The 14,386-nt window shown below is 39.3% G+C and overlaps 1 protein-coding gene across 1 annotated transcript in view; it reads left to right on the top strand.

Annotated features, from left to right (window-relative positions):
* Window positions 1–14,386, top strand: part of tp53bp1.L (tumor protein p53 binding protein 1 L homeolog) — a 71,742-nt gene that overhangs the window by 1,506 nt on the left and 55,850 nt on the right. The gene's annotated exons all lie outside the window — the stretch shown is intronic.

The raw sequence follows: 14,386 nt of genomic DNA, 5'->3' as shown, positions 1-14,386 counted from the left end.
TAACTCTTGGTGAATACTTAATTGCCCTTATGGTTCAAATCTGTGTTGTAGCGCTTCTCAACGGGTTGTAGCCCCCGTGTCAGGATGCCAAAATTCCAAGTAAAATTGAAGTAGTACCTGGAGAGCACGTAGTGTTTTAAATCATCATTCTGTGTTTATTGCAGGAAAAACTTGCACAACATGTTTCGGCCCATTAGCCTTCATCAGGTGCATCTAATACAGGGGTATCCAACCTTTTTTTTCTTTCCCGTGAGCAACATTCAAATATTAAAAAGAGTTGGGGAGCAACACAAGCATGGGGTCTCTGGGGTACCTTAAAAGGGTCTGTATTCTCCAAACTTTGATGTAGAGTGGGGCTGCACCTTGTGAAACCTTAAGACACTATGCTATTTTATTGTATTTAGTCAATCATATCCACAACCTTGCATACTTCAGTTTCTCAACTGTATAATTTTTTTTTTTTTTTTTTCCCTATGTGTTTTTTTTTCTGTTTTCTTCTGTTTCCTATTTTGTCCTACTTATTATTTGTGTAAAATTCATAAAACTACTTAAATAAAGAGTTATAAAAAAAAAAAAAAGGGTCTGTATTTAGTAGCCCTTTTGTGGACTGGCAGCCTACAGGAGGCTCTGTTTGGCAGTATATCTGGTTTTTATGCAACCAAATCGTGCCTCCAAGCCTGAAATTCAAAAATAAGTATCTATTTTGAGGCCACTAAGAGCAACATCCAAGGGGTTGGTGAGCAACATGTTGCTTATGAGCTACTGGTTGGGGACCACTGATCTAATACAATGGCACAGCAAGCAAATATTTAAAACCATTCACCTCACCAACAAGTCTCATCTGCTCCATGATGTGGCCAGGTTCATACAGTAGGTAACCATAAGAACAAAAGAGTACTGCCATCTTTTTGGCTTACTCTCTAATTCTCACCTTCATTCAACAATTATGTATTAGAGAACAAAAAGCTCTATGTGCTAAGCATATCAACTACTGTATATATCAAGGTTACCGCCCTAAGAAAAACCAAAGGGTTTTCCTTAGGGCGGTTCAGGTCACAACTGTCTGTTCAGGTTTCAGCCTTGTGAAACCCGAACAATAATCTGGCCAAAAACGCCTCTGATATCACAGCCCCACCCACACAAGGCACGAACAAGCACCCAAATGGCATAACCCCACCCCCAATGCTATCATCCCGAACCCTTGTTTGGTTTTTGTGCAGGTCAAAGGTGGCAACCCTGTGTAAAAGTGCCTTTCCAGCTAGTGTAGAACATGGCACAGATAGGCTCACTCACTACGTGTAGGAGGAAGGGAGAGGATGTTATGAAACTACATCTCTCTACTGCTGTATAGAAATACATATAGGATGACATGTTCTTGCAAACATATCAAAATTTTGATTTGATTTGAGGTAGTATTTGTATGCAGTCAGATACAGTCATAGGGTTTTGTGACATTGCTGTGTAGACTCTTTGGTATGTTTGAAAGGGTTGGGTCACCTTTAAATTAACGTTTAGTATGTTATAGAATTGCCAATTCTAAGCAACTGTTTAATCGATTTTCATTATTTTTTTTTTATAGTTTTTATTTATCTATTTGGCTTCTTCTTCTGAGTCTTTCCAGCTTTCAGATGGGGGTCCCTGACCCCATCTAAAAAACAAATGCTCTGTAAGACTACACATTTATTGTTATTGATACTTTTTATTACTCATTGTTCTATTCAGGCCCTCTCCTATTCATATTCCCATTTTATTCAGATCAATGCATGGTTGCTAGGGTAATTTGGACCCTAGTAATAGGATTGATGAAACTGCAAACTGGAGAGCTGTTGAATAAAAAGCTAAATAATTCAAAAACAAATAAAAAAATGAAAACCAATTGCAAGTCACTCTCTACTTCATACTAAAAGTTAACTCAAAGGTACACAACCCGTTTAAGACACAGCTTTAGGTTACCAGCTATTAGTCTGGATCCCGCCAGCACAAAACTGTTCAGTTTGTGAAACACAAAAGTCTAAATCACTTCTGCACTGTGGTCCCTTCACTTTAGTATAGTGATGCCTAAGCGAGAGCTACACCTGCCTAACAATTCTTATTGGAGCACAAGGCTGCTCTTTCTTCCTTGATTTACTAAACCTCCTTCACAGGGTCCCTGTTCCCAGACTTTTTCTAGAATGTTTGTCCCATTAGGGTAGGGCTGTCCAATTAGCAGCCCGCTGGCCGCATGCAGCGCTCACGGCCCCCCTTGTGTGGTCCCCACTCAAAAAGCCTAGCAGCTGTGTCTACTTACCATGTTAAACTTTAATAGGTATCATTACAGAGATTAACTGGCCCCTGCATTGTTTAAACCACAAATTCAGACTGTAATCCCCTGTATTGTTCACACATGTAACACCCCCCCTGCATTATTCACACCCTGAAGCCCTGTACTGTTCACACCTGAGATCCAGACTGAAACTGTCCACATTGTTCACCTGTTCACACCTTAGAAAAATTCTGTCCCTCTGTTCCACAGAAGTTGGACAGCACTACTCTAGGGCAAAACTCTTAGACATATCCACCTGGAGAGAGGATGGAAAGCCTGAGAGGAAGAACTACCCCTTTCCAACCACTACATTAAACTGCGACCAGAAGTGGTCACTATCTCTAAGAGCCAATAACATAGATATGGAAACAATATAATTTAGATTCAAAGGAAAGCAATTAAAAGGAGATTTAAAGCCATAGGTACTGTTAACCCTATGGGTCCCTACAATAATATTCACAAAAGTACAGACACCTATACATAATTCTTCAAAATTTTGCACTGGTTAAGTCTGTTTTGATGAATTGGTAGTTGAAAAAGTAGAGTGTTTACGCTTGCAAGCCCACTATGGCTTTAACACGGGCCTTGAAGAGCTGTAACTGAAGAGTTCCCTTTGCATGTTTGTGAAGCAAGTTTTTTGAGCTCAGCGCATTGGCATACTGGCATTATTCACTCACACAAAGAATACAAAAAAAATGCCACAATAACTTGCTCATGATTTACCAAAGCAGTCATTCATTTGCACCTGCACTTGTGGGTAAAAGAGACCGCAGTTCGCTTGTGTTTTTGTACCTAGCACTTTGCACTTAGTATTTGAACCTTAATATGTCATTTTCCCACCAAGGGACCCTTCTGTTGCTGGGCAAGCAGGGCCAATGTCCTGTCTGCTGTACTCTAAAATAGCCTTGCAGCTTTTGTCAGCTGTTAGAAAGTTAAATTAGAGTTTCCAACTTGCTTTTATTTACTGTATGCACTCAAAGCTAAGATTTTGCTTTCCTGTTGTGCCTTGCGAACGGTCTCTAGCTGCTTTCTTTGCCATTAAGCAGAGCTGAACAAATTGCACTTGGAGTACAAAATGATTATGCCTCGTCTCTGCACAGCACCTGGATTTTATAAACCAGTCGAAATAGCCCTGATTTGCTTTATCATTAGAAGCCTTTGTGTTTATTGAAGGTAACCTTTGGGAAATGTGGCAGTTGAAAAATGACTGGGGAAAGGTAATGAAAATTATCAGTGGACTGTTAGTTGCAGAGTTATTTAAAGGGGTGGTTCACCTTTAAGTTAACTTTTAGTATGTTTTAGAATGTTTAGTTCTATGATACCTTTCAATTGCTCTTCATTATTTAATTTGTATATTTTTTAAATTATTTCCATCCCCATCTAAAAACAAATGCTCTGTAAGGCTATGTAATGTTATTGCTAAATTTTAGTACTCATCATTCTAATCAGACCCTCTCCTATTCATCCAAATCGTGCATGGTTGCTAGGGTAATTTGGCCTCTAGAAACCAGATTGCTGAAACTGCAAACTACAGAGCTGGTTAATAAGAAGCTAAATAACTCAAAATACACAAATAATAAAAAATGAAAACCAGTTGCAAATTGTTTCAGTATATCCGACCCTAACCCGCCCTTCACCAACTCCCCCCCCGCCTGAGTAGGACTTCCTGCTTCTATTTTAAGGCCTGCCCCGCCGATGGCGTTACAAATGGGAGGGGGCAGGAGGCATGCGTCTTCAAAAAATCAAGTAGGAAGTCGGAAGCCACAGTTCCAGGGAAGCGCAGGAAGAAGAGCTCAACCCGGACCCGCCCCCCACCCTCAAATGGAGGAGCAGTTTCGGCCCGAACCCACCCGACCCGTTTGTAAGCCCGCGGGTATCGGGTCTACCCGCACATCACTACTCTTTACATCATACTTAAGGTAACCTTAATTTAAAGGTGAACAACCTCTTTAAGTGCAGATTGACATTTTGCTACAGTTTTGGTCCTTCATTGTCTTTCTTTGCAGTACTGATCCATAGGTAGGAAAAAGTAATTTAAAAGGCCACCTATTGGATAAATTAAGAAACCCTAATTTTGTAGGCAATTATGAGTAATATATGGTGTTGCTTTTACATGGTGCTAAAAATTATTATTACCTTTAAAAATAGCCCCTTTATTGGAACTCCCTATAGATGTTCACTGGTCCTGTCCCTGTTTAAAATGAGGGGTGGGCGTGTCCTAACAGTCCCTGCCAGAAGCACATTAGGAGGGGGACAGCCAATCACAGCCCTGCAGTCACACAAGCAAAGCAAAGACAGTCTTCAGTTCCCTTTCAGGTCCTGCTAGCTGCTGATTGGTTCCTGTCCTACAGTGCAGTGAGCTGAGTGCCACCAGCTCCCCTGCACAGCCTGGGAATTCAGGGAGCAGGAGGTGGAAGAGAAAGGAGGGATTATTAGGGTTTTTGAAGAAATATTCACTAAATCAGTCTGAAACACTACTTTTTAAAGCACAATTCTTCTATATCTAAATGACTATTACACACTGGTATGTTCTTATTTTTTTACACAAAATGTCTCCTTTAACAAGTTTGCTTCAAGATGGGGAACAACCTTCCTGACTCCATTCTATGTAAATCTACAATGTTCTGTAGCCTTCCGGTTTTATCTTAATCGGAATCCATTGGGAGAAATTGACAAAATGCCCCTTTCTTATACTCACTCTAAATGCTGCATTGCCTGCTTAGGTGGCATCTCAAAAGATTCCGCCAAATACCAAATCCTAATTTGCATATAATTTGCATATACAAAAATAGGGGTGGAAAGGGGGGAATATTTTTACTTCCTTGTTTTGTGACATAAAGTCACTTGATTCCCCTCCCCACCCAGGTCCGGACTGAGAATTAAAATAGGCCCTGCCATTTCAGGTTCACAGAGGCCCAATCAGCCCTCACAGAGTCCCAAACAGCTCCCACCAGCCCACTAAATAGTGACTTTCATAGCACCTTATAGCAGCCCCTCTGGCATTTGCCAGAACCCACAGATTGCCAGTCCGGGCCTGTCCCCACCCCTAATTTGCATATCCAAATTAGTATTTGGATTAGGTTCAGACGGGCAGAAGGTTTTGACTGAATCGGAATCCTGCTGAAAAAGGCTGAATCCCAAACCAAATCCTGGATTCAGTGCATCCCTAATTTTAATGTGTTATGGTACAATGGATTAATAGATATCCCTGTTACAAATGCCTTTATGCAAATTATGTGGTAGATTACTTCTGCAGCAGAATACAAAATAGAGGAGCTAATTAAGACTTACGGGTAGTCCAATGGCCTGCCTGATTTGGCTGATATCTGTCCAAAGCCCCTAGGTCAGAGGGTCCTGCGACTACTCCTTGAACCTCCATCCCTGCCCCCCACAAAGGGGGTGCACATTCTCAGGTTTCTGCCAGAGCAATGGGGACACACAGGAGATTTGACAGATTTTTAATTCTCATGTGCATCCCCAGTGCTTCAAAAAAAAATTAAGATGCGGCTCGGGGTCATGGCATCCGTAAAATCTTGCCACCCTAGGCCCAGACCTTTGTGGTCTTCCCACATATCTGGGCCTGGGTGATTGTCTCCTGAATGGCTTCCATAGGCTCCTATTATTATCTACTAATTTATACTTTTAATTGTATGAAAAGTGTTGCTTTTTGTAGTGCTTTCATTTTCCCAAAAACCATGCTAGCACAAGGCATCTATTCCACTCATGGTTTGCTGCTTTCCCAGGCTGTGCATGAGAACATTGCTCTCTATAATGCCATCTAATGGCCATCTGGTTTGTTGTCAGTTGTCAGTCAGCAGTTAGGATGACCTTATGAGGAACTGTAATTTATTTACCCCTATAGGAAGGCAGGATTATGATTGGCTGCTCACATCCTACTTTTCTTCTGGGAAGGACCAAATTTTACACCAACCGATGGGCACCTATTTGGAGCTGAAATAAGTGTAATTTTTACTGGAAAACAAAAGTAATCACAGGGGAGTATCAAGTTGTTATGTACCCCTCAGTGTTTTTTTTCTTATTTCTGTATTTTCTGAGTTGATGAATGCACAGTACAGACTCCATAAAAAATGTTCTGTACTATTCACTCACTGTTCACCCAGGGAGGTCGAGGGATATTTGAGAGATTCTAAGGGTATATTAAAAAAAGAAAATCCAATAAATATGTCAGCCCTCTGCAAAAAGTATCCTGGAGCATTATGTAGGAAGTAAGGGTCCAACAACTTGGCATCTATAATACAAGGTGCTGATCAGTTATTGCCAGCACTGCATTAGAATGCAATGTAATTTGTCAATTATACAGTAAATAATCTTCAGAGGAGGCTATTGGTTGGGTTATTTTACTTTTTTCTCTACCTTTATGTCATTTGGAAATTGTCCCTGTTTTACTGATAATCTACACTATACTCTTTATTGAAGGCAAAACAGTCCTATTGGGTTTAATTAATTTAGTTATATCTGGGAAACCCCATATCCCGAGCATTCTGGATAACAGGTCTAAACTTCTGCACATTAAGATTTAAAATATATCATTGTTTATTCATATGAGAAAAGGCTGTTTATTTTAGTGGCTCTGTGTGTTTGATGTACTGTATGTGTATATGTATAATGTCTAGTTTAAGGCAAGTGGCATACCGGATGTTTTCTCTACCTGGGTACAAAATGTGTTAGGCAGTGAAAATACTGATCCGCCTTTGCTCCCTGAACCTAGTGTTCCAGTGGTCTAAGTGCAATATCTTGAAACAGACCTTTGCATTTGTCACACAAAACCCCTAAACAGATGAGCAAACTGGTAAATTTTTATACACAAGGTTGGCCTTACAACTGATAAATGCCTTTAGGGTATTTTAGTAGATGTAGTTATGAGAGCCTGTGTGAAGGAGCATAAAGTGATGTATTATAATGTTTGGCCCTGCTTTATCTGTGAGGCTTGGCATCTCCAGGATACTATACATAACACCATGCAATTGACATATATTCCGAGAGCATGCAGGACAATCTTCTATTATGACTGTCTTTTTCCCTTGCTGCTCCATGGCACATTTGCTTGTGTTTGGTATGCTGTATATGTAACAAGGGTATTCATTTGTAGCACAGTGCTGCAATGATTAGCTCTACTGTCTTGCTGCATTAATGGTCGTAGGTGTGATTTCATATGCATTGAGTTTGTATGTTCTCCCTGGGCATGCAAATCATCCAAAAACCTACAGGCTCCTGATCAAATTTACCTTTGAATTGGGATAGAGATGTTACATTGTAAGCTTCATTGGGGCAGTGAATTATGTATTATCACTATAAAGGGCGGCAGAATATGTTGATTCTATATAAAGAATATTAAAGCAGTTGTTCACCTTTAAGTTAACTTTTAGTATGATGTAGAGCAGGCATGTCCAAAGTGCGGCCCTGGGGCCAATTGCGGCCCGTTTTCAAATTTATACCGGCCCTCAGCCTCCATCATAAAAATAATAATAATGAGAACCGCCAGCACAGTGTCATCAGGAATCCCATAGCAGTAATTAAGGCACATTAGTGAAATGATCTGCCACTTGGTCTATACTGCTGCCTGTGTGCTGAAGGTGTTAGCAATAGACAGGTACTGGCACATAGAGATGCGCTGTTTTCACATACTTCTTTAGGGCTGAAGGTGTCAATAGACGTACTGACGTGCCGGTACAGTAAACTAAAGAAGTATGGCGTCACAACGTTCCAGTACGTGTCTATTGCTAACACCTTCAGCATAAAGGCAGCAGTATAGACCAAGTGGCAGATCATTTCACTAATGTGCCCAAATATTACTGCTACGATCACTCGATTCCTGTAATTTAATGTTAATGGTCGGGCTGAATGGTCGGCCCCACACAATTTAACCTCACCAAATCTGGCCCTCGTTGCAAAAAGTTTGGGCACCCCTGATGTAGAGAATAATATTCTCAGTCAATTTGCATTTGGTTTTCATTTAATATTATTTGTGTTATGTATCTTTTTATTCAGCGGCTCTCCAATTTGCAATTTTAGCAATCTGGTTGCTAGAGTCCAAATACCCTAGCAACCATGCATTGATTTAAATGAGAAACTGGGATATGAATAGGTGAGGGCCTGAATAGAAAGATGAGTAATAACAATAAATGTGTAGCCTTATAGAGCATTTGTTTTTAGATGAGTCAGTGACCCCATTTGAAAGCTGGAAAGAGTCAGAAGAAGGAGGCAAATCATTGAAAAATTATAAAAAAATAAATAATGAAGACCAACTGAAAAGTTGCTTAGAACTGGATATTTTATAACATACTAAAAGGTAACTTAAAGGTGAACCACCCTGTTAATAATAGTTACTACATTAGAGATATGGATGAAATGATAACAGACCTTTCCATTATTGCATTCTTGTCTGGCATTTCCACATCACTCTTCTGAGAGATGCAGATAAATGTCTGCAGGTTGGTCAACCCTAATATCTTCATCAATTATTACTCCTTGTAATAATATGTAGCTGTCTTTTCAGCAAGAACATTTTCTGGCAAGGGGCTCTGTCCTAGACTGTGGGCTGCAAATGTTCCTTCCCCCCATTCCTAAATAAACAATGACAGAAAAGAAGGCTAGGTCTCATTTACTGGGAATACATTGCCTCAGTGCAGTTACCCATAGCAACCATTTAACAATCAGTTATCCGTCTAGAAAATGTACATATAGATTGGGTCGCTAGTTCAAATTTAGCACCTATATTAGCTCCATGTATACTAACCCTAGATATGATCCACTAAGGTACCAGAGACATTTCTAATGATGCAAATATAAAGATAAAATGTATGACTGTATGGAATATAATGTAAATGGGCTTCAAGTATTTGGTGTCCCTTTTTAAAATAAGTCCTTCCCAGGGCCCTTACTCAGATAATCTCCAGCAAATATTTATTTTCTTTTTCTTTGCTATGGTCACCAAAATAAATGTGCATAGTAGTGTAATGAATAAGCAGAGGTCAGGTTTCTGAGACTCCACTGTAAATCAATATTAGCATAAGGAAAAATATTGATTCATTAATGCTTAGCAGACAAATGGTACTTGGGCAGTATTACAGGGATACTTGGCAAGATGAACAGCAGTATCACAAGGCAAAGGTCAGTCTTAAAAGGACACCATCACAATTTTTAGAATCTTATATATAATTAAACACAGGCTTTAACAAATCTGTGCAGCTTTATAAAACATAGCTGTTCCAGTTTGTGTTAGATGCTTAAATTAAAATGATATTTAAAGGGGTTCTTCACCTTTAAATTAACTTTAAGTATGATGAGAGAGTTATATTTTGAGTCAATGTGCAACTGGTTTTAATTTTTTATTATTTTAGGTTTTTGAGTAATTTAACTTTATATTCAGCAGCTCTCCAGGTCACTATTTCAGCAATCTGGTTGCTAGGGTCCAAATGACCCTAGCAAAAATGCATTGATTTGCATAAGAGGCAGGAATATAGACAGAAGGGCCTGAATTTAAAGATGAATAATAAAAGTGGCAATAATAATAAACCTGTAGCCTTACAGAGAATTTGTTGTTTAGATGAGGTTAGTGACCCCCATATGAAAGCTGGAAAGAGTCAGAAGAAGAAGGCAAATAATTCCAAAACTATGAATAAGAAAAAATGAAGGGCAATTGAAATGTTGCTTAGAATTAGCCATTTTACAACATACTAGAAGTTAGGGTCGGACTGGGGGGCCCAGGGCCCACCGGGGCTGCTGTTCAGGGCCCCCCTGTTCCCCACCCCTGCTGTGCCGTCATGCCGCGCACACACTATGATTTTGCCGCAGCCGCCCGAAAAAGGGAGTTCACAGCAGGAAGAAGCCTGCGGATCCCACATTTTTTTCATTTTAGTTGGCGCAGAGTCAGGGAAGGCGTTTGGGGAGATTGGTCGCCGCAAAAACGAGGTGATTAGTCGCCAGGCGACCAAATCACCCCAGAACGCCCTGTGTGGCCTGACCCTTAGTATGTTATAGAATGGGTAATTCTAAACTTTTCAATTGACCTTCATGGTTTCTTTTTTTTTAATAGTTTTTTAATAATTTGCCGCCTTCTTCTGACTCTTTCCAACTTCCAAATACGGGTCACTGACCCCACCTAGAAAACGAATGCTCTGCACGGCTACACATTTATTGCTGTTGCTATTTTTATTACTTGTAGTTCTATGCAGGCTTCTCCAATTCATATTTCAGTCTCTTTTTCAAAGCAGTGCATAGTTGCTAGTGTAAACTTTACTGTGCTGTGGAAACTAGAGACCATACACCATACTAAAAATGTATTTAAAGGCCAGCAACCCCTTAAAACACATTTACCTATGGGGCATTTTTTACTGGATTACATCATATTCATCTAAGTTTGAAATATTTTATTTGGTTTTCACAATAAACCATAAAAATCAATATGATAACAAATAGTATGCAGAATAAGAAGATTAATACAATGACATATTATACAGAATGTATAATTTACAATGAACTAATATGTAAAATAAAATAGAAACTAACAAGAACTAAGTATCACTAACTAAGCCAGTAGACGCATAGACATTCTGAAAAGAAAAAGAATATAGAAAAAGCCCATTGTCTTGGGAATGTCAGATAACCCCCCCCCCCCCTATGAACATTTTACAATTGAAGAAACTGAGATATTTGACTTCTGGTATTGGAGTCACAGAACTCAAAGTAAGGAGACCATATAAGTCTAAATGATTCTTTGGAATTATTTCCTTTAGATTTTACTAATAAAGCTTCCTGCCAACTGCTGGTTCATATAAGCCATTGTGTCTGTCAATGAGGGAGACTCACTTTGTAGCCAACAGTTAAATAAAGCCTTTCTGGAGGCAGCCAAAAATAAAATTGTCAATATTCTATATTTCAATATTTTTCTTGGGACTTAAATTCTATATTAAAATTTGAAGAGAGCCTACTATCATCTAGAAGCAACAAAGCAAAACCTGGAGATAATTAAATTTTTTTTTTCAGATTAATGTTTAGAAAACTGGTAACTTCCTTCCAAAATATACTGATCTTTGGACAAGTCCATAGATAGTGAAAGAGGGACACATTATACTCTTCCCACTTGGGACAGTATGATACAGGACTAGAAAAGATACCTTTAGAAAAAATTTTCCCATAGCCTAAGTGAACTAACTTAAAATGTTGTATCCTCCAACTCTCTGCCAAAATTAATTTATTGTAATTACAAATAGACTTCACCAAATCTGAAGGGGATATTTGACATTGTAGAAACTCAGCCCATTTGTTGGACACTTTAAGTAATGGGTGTGGGTCTGACCCATAATCATTCCAGAATTATTTAGATATAGAGTTAATAGAAATCAAAGAAGGAAACTCCAAAAACTCTCCCAAATCTTCAGCTAGCCTATGATCTGACAAAACAATGTTTCTATTATTACTTAACAAAGAAAGACCACATTGACAAGCTAATTAATAATATCTATCAGATTCAAGAAGCCCGTAATCTTTTTTGTCTCATTGGGTGGATCTAATAAATCTTTTACTAAGACTAATAATTTTTTCTTCAAAGAAAATAAAAAGGACTCAGACTTTTGAAAATCTGAGGGTTTAAGTAAGAGTTTAGCCAACATATTCATCTAACTTAAAGTCATTGTTGCCATAAGGTAAGCCTAGTACAGGATTCCAGCTGTAACTCAGACAATACACCAGAAAGCCATTATGGACATGGACTCATTTAGTATCACTAGATAAATCTGCACCTGAGCAGTGTCCCAATTTAGTAGTAGTAGTAGTAGTAGTAATGGTCCTGAAAATAAATTGGATCAAAGCAATTGATCCGAGCAATGAAAGATAAGACATACATTAGACATAAATATATAAAAGACAATATAGGAGTTACCTAAAAAATGCATACATTAAAGGGGTGGTTCACCTTTGAGTTAACTTTAAGTAGTGTTATAGAATGGCTAATTCTAAGCAACTTTTCAATTGATCTTTATCAATTGTTTTTTAAATGATTTGCCTCATACTTCTGACTTTTTCCAGCTTTCAAATAGGGGTCACTGACCCAGTACCGTAACTAGAGGGGGGCGGGCCCTGGTGCACGACGTGCAGCCGGGCCCTTGCCCCCCTCCATACAGCCCGAATTTCAGTGGCCCGTGGCGCTGCTGGGGGGATTTCAGTGGCGAGCGGCGCTGCCGGGGGCCCTGAGGGGGTGCGGGCCCTGGCCCGCTTGCACCCCCTGCTCCCCCGGTAGTTCCGTCACTGCACTGACCCATCTAAAACAAATGCTCTGTATGGCTACATATTTATTGTTCTTACTGCTTTTTATTACTCGTCTTTCTATTCAAACCAGGCTGCGTGGTCGTAGCAACTGGCCATGCAGTCCTAGCACCTGCATTACCCCCTGCTGGTGCACAAGCTGCTCCCCAGTGCTCTCCATAGAGCGACTGGGCGGCATGCCGCCCCTAATAAGTTTCCCTATGTCCGGGCCTTTTTGGCCTCGCCACAAATCCGGCCCTATTTTAAGCCATCTCTTATTCATATTCCAGTCTCTTATTCAAATAAATGCATAGTTGCTAGGGTAATTTGGACCCTAGCAACCAGATTGCTGAAACTGCAAACTGGAGAGCTGCTGAATAAAAAGCAAAAAGCTGCTGAATAAAACGCAAAAAACACAAATAATAAAAAATGAATCAATTACAAATTGTCTCAGAATATCACTCTCTACAGCCAACATCATACTAAGAGTTAACTTAAATGTGAACAACCCCTTTAAGATACACCAATACATCAGCCAATAAGAGGAAGTTATAACAAAGGTATCAATTAAAAAAATTAAGCTGGATCAAAACTGCACCTTTGTTAACTAAGCATCAGTAAGCAAATTGGAACTGCTTCAAAGTTTAAAGCACTTTGGTACTGTTGAGGAATGGGCTACAACTGTAGGCTACTATATTGCTTGTTAGGGTGGTGGCATACTGGGAGATTTAGTCGCCTGCGATAAATCTTCGCTACTGCGGGTAGCTAATATCCCCGAAATGCCTTCCCATCGGCAAGAATGTGAATTGCCAGTGGGATTACATTTGTGTCGCTTCAATTTTCTGAAGTCGTCCAAAGTTTCCTTGTGAGGCAACTTGAAGGGCTTGTTCACCTTTAAATATGATGAACAGATTAATATTCTGAGACAATTTGCAATTGTAATTTTTTATTATTTGTTGTATTTAAGTTATTTAGCTTTTTAATCAGCAGCTTCCCGGTTTGCAATTTCAGCAACCTGGTTGCTAGGGTCCAAATTACCCTAGCAACCATGCACTTATTTGAGTAAGAGACTGGTATATGAGTAGGAAAGGCCTGAATAGAAAGATAAGTAATAAAAAGTAGCAATAACAATACATTTGTAGCCTTACAGAGCATTTGCTTTTAGATGGGGTCAGTGACCCCCATTTTGAAAGCAGAGTCAGAAGAAAAAGACAAAATGATCAAAAAACTATAAAAAATTAATTATGAAGACCAGTTGAAAAGTTGCTTAGGTTTGGTCATTCTATAACATAAAAGTAAACCACCACTTTCAGGTGACCGGAAAAACGGAGTGACACTTAAGCCATCCTGCCGGTGATTCACATTCTTGCCGGTGGGAAGGCATTTCAGAGAGATTAGTCATCCGCAGTAGCGAAGATTTATCACAGGCAATTAAATCTCCACCCTTAGGGTCATTTGAGTAATTTCTAGTGGAACCTTTGTCCCTAACAATTCCCATTCAACCTTTTAGTTTGCAAAAAGTTTAAAAAAATATAGAAACATGGTGGACAACATCTTGAAGACTTTATAATTAATATGTCAGGTTGGGAGTTCATTTTTTACATCCTGGATTTGTTTATTTATGCCTTGAAAGCAGACACCATGGGGGTATATTTATCAAAGAGTGAAGTTAGAGATCACCACAGTCTGCTAGAGTGAAATACCGCCTCTCTCCATTCATTTCTATGGGATTTTTAAAAGAGTATTTATCAATGGGTGAAGGTGAAAGATCATCCTTTGATAAATAAGCCTTTCAAAATCCCATAGGAAAGAATGGAGAGA

The sequence above is a fragment of the Xenopus laevis genome, chromosome 3L (genome assembly GCF_017654675.1).
Source record: "Xenopus laevis strain J_2021 chromosome 3L, Xenopus_laevis_v10.1, whole genome shotgun sequence".
In the NCBI taxonomy this organism is placed as follows: domain Eukaryota; kingdom Metazoa; phylum Chordata; class Amphibia; order Anura; family Pipidae; genus Xenopus; species Xenopus laevis.
Note: the sequence above shows the minus strand (reverse complement) of the source record. Positions and strands in the feature narration are given on the sequence as shown.